This window comes from Nicotiana tabacum, chromosome 2 (assembly GCF_000715075.1).
Source record: "Nicotiana tabacum cultivar K326 chromosome 2, ASM71507v2, whole genome shotgun sequence".
NCBI classification, from domain to species: domain Eukaryota; kingdom Viridiplantae; phylum Streptophyta; class Magnoliopsida; order Solanales; family Solanaceae; genus Nicotiana; species Nicotiana tabacum.
Window position 1 is genome coordinate 124,482,193 of NC_134081.1, and position 3,444 is coordinate 124,485,636.

The window sequence follows — 3,444 nt, forward strand, 5'->3', positions numbered from 1 at the left end:
TACATATAGCATTTAACAGGCAATTCAACAAGTATGTGACCTCTGTGGGTCCCAACAGTACTGTCACATAGCCTAAGCATGATTTCTAACATGATTTACAGTCAAATCTTATCAACACATAGAGAGCATATAGCTAACAAAAAATTATTCAACTTTACAGTTTTCCCGGGACGGACCAAGTCACAATCCCCTCGGTGCACGCCTACAGGTCTGTCACCTAGCATGGGCGTCACCTCCAAAATAATCACATGATACCAAAATTCGGGGTTTAATACCCTCAGGACCAGATTTAAAACTGTTACTTACCTCAAAACGTGAAACTCTTTACTCCACTATGCCTTTGCCTCGCAAATCGGCCTCCGAATGCCTCGAATCTTGTCACAAATAATTCATTTCAGTCAATAACATTTATTGGAATTAATTCCATAAAAAAATACTAATTTTTCATAAAAATCCAAAATTTAGCTCAAACATCGCCCGTGGGGCCCACGTCTCGGAACCCGACAAAAGTTACAAAATCCGAAAGCCCATTCGACTGCGAGTCTACCCATACCAATTTTACCAAAAATCCGACCGCAACTCGACCCTCAAATCTACAAATCTTATTTCCAAATTTCTAAGTTCTAATCTTCGATTTATACCTTAAAATCATGTAATCTAGTCGAATTATTCGATGATAATTCAATATTATAGAGTAGAAATGATCACAAGGGACTTACCTCAAGTTTTCCTTGAAAATATATCAAAAATCGCCTCTCCTCAAGCTCCAATTTGTCAAAAATGGCGAATGGGATGAAGTCCCTGTTTTTATAATTCTGCCCAGACAACCTCGGTTCTGCCTCGATCTTGGACTTCAATCTTGGCCTTTGATCGAGGTCCTCGATCCTAGGCCTCGATCCTAGGCCTCGATCCTGGCACTCGATCCTAGGCCTCGATCTTGGCTTCGATCCTGATCCTCGATCATGGCTTCGATCGTGGCCCTCGACCCTGGGCTCGATCATGGCTTCGATCGTGGTCCCTCGACCCTGGGCTCGATCGTGGCTTCGATCGTGGCCCTCGACCCTGGGCTCGATCGTGGCCCTTGACCCTGGGCTCGATTTCTGGGCTTGATTCTGAGAAATTTCTAGGCTCGAATCTGGTAGAAGAAATTTCCAACAGAAGGAAATTGCAGCAATTGTTGTAGTTCAATTTTTTGATCCGTTAACCATCCGAAACTAACCCGAGACCCTCAGGACCTCAGCCAAATATACCATGTCACAACCCAATCTTTTCTCCGTTGGGTATCGTGATAGCTCCTAGTCTTAGGGACTAGGTAAGCCTAACAATAATAAAAACAACAATATTATTTAAATAGAATCTCTTGAAATTTCCAAAACCGGTAGTACAAGTCATAAGCTCTATAGAGTATTTGCTAGAAAACTTATAAATACAACTGTCCTGAAGTAAGAATAAACAGTGCAAAACAAAAACTGGAAGGTGACTCCGAAGACTGCGAACGAAGCAGCAGGTTTACCTTGAATCTCCACAGCAACAGTCCACACAGCTAGCTAACGAACAAGTACCTGGATCTGCACAAAAATATACAGAAGAGTAGCATGAGCACACCACAGCGGGTTTCAATACCTGAACCCTAACACTTGGCATCCTGTGCCCTCATAACACCTCATAACCACACTGACGACTCACGTGCCAATAGAGCCATTCTCACATAGAAGACAAGTAAACAAGGGTGAGCATCTATGCTCAACAATATCAAGAACACCTCTTATCCGATAAGAGTGCTTAACTACGTGTATGCTTGTGCAAGTGTCCTAACATAGTCCATACCAGCAAATAAGCATAAGGAAGAAGAAGAACAGACAACACATAGAATATTTTCTCACAGCTTTCACAAGATAAAGCTCACACAGGTACGTATACCACTACACAAATATCAACAACAAGAATGCCCCCAGGCCATAAATCATCACAAATCAATCCCTGACACAGCCCACCTTGTCTCGCCACGTGTGCAATAGTAACATAAATGCCCGCCTTGTCTCGCCACACGTGCATAATAATGTTCCCACCTTGTCGCGCCCGTCTTGTCTCGCCACACATGCATAACAATGTTCCCACCTTGTCTCGCCACATGCGCAACCCACATATATATATATCCCACCTTGTCACGCCGCATGTGCAAATATCAATAGTAACAATAGCACGACAGAAACCTCGTGCAACCCCACAAGAAATACAACAACAACAATGGCTATAATAGAAAGTACGACAAGTAAATCAACTCAAAAACTTTTAAATCACAGGAAAAATGTGGGACCAAATTCCAAGGAACAACCACAGTAAAGAATGCTAGGCGTAAAGAGAACAACTCAACAAAGGGGAAACTAATATGTATCAACGATCCCACAATATACATTTCAACAACAGGGAAACTAACACAAGTCAAATAGTTCCAAATAAAACAAGTCGACTAAGACATAGGATATCTAAAACTTCTTTTAAGGTTGAGAAATTACTAAAGATTTTCAACAATTTAATTAAGGATAAGCAACGGAAAGATAATCATAACCTCAATTAAGACTGAACAAATTATCGAATGAAATAATATAAATTCCAAGTAAAGATAAGCAGTTATGAAAAGATAGCATGGCTATAAAAGAGATAACAGTTTCAATTAAGGCACATATGAATCAAATAACGATAATAGTGGATCATGAAACAATTTATTCTAATTAAGCAGGTAGATGTGAATCTAGAAATTAATATATATAATCATAACAAGAACAACTGCACATTCAATGAATACAAGGACCTAAGGACCCTAAAAAGGCCAACTTTACACAAATAAGCCCGTGCACGCGCTCGTCACCTCGTGCACACGGGCTACAATCAACATAGAAGACTCAAATCCTAAGGGGGAAATCCCCCACACAAGGTTAGGCAAGATACTTAACTCGAACCAAGCTCAAACAATCGGTGAGAATGCCCATTTCCTCAAATATATGGCTCCGAATGGCTCAAATCTAGCCAAACACAATTGCATAACATGAATACAACAATAATAGACTTATCTAATCAATAAAATCAATATTTAATAAAAATTCCAAAATTCGTCCTAAAAAGTCAACCCTGGCCCACATCTCGAAAGCAGGTAAAAATTACAAAATACGAACACCCATTCACTCACGAGTCCAACCATATACGAATTACACAAATCCGACCACAAATCCCCCTTCAAAACTCAAAATTTTTATTGAAAGATTTATTCCAATTTTTCTCAATTTCAATACCAAAAATCCGAAACTAAATGGAGAAAACAACTATAGATTAATGGAATACAACTAAAAACGAGTTAGGAATCATTACCCCAAAGCTTCCTCTGAAAATCCCTTGAAAAATCGCCAAATTCCAAGCTCTCAAGTCCAAAAACGAAGAATGAAACCA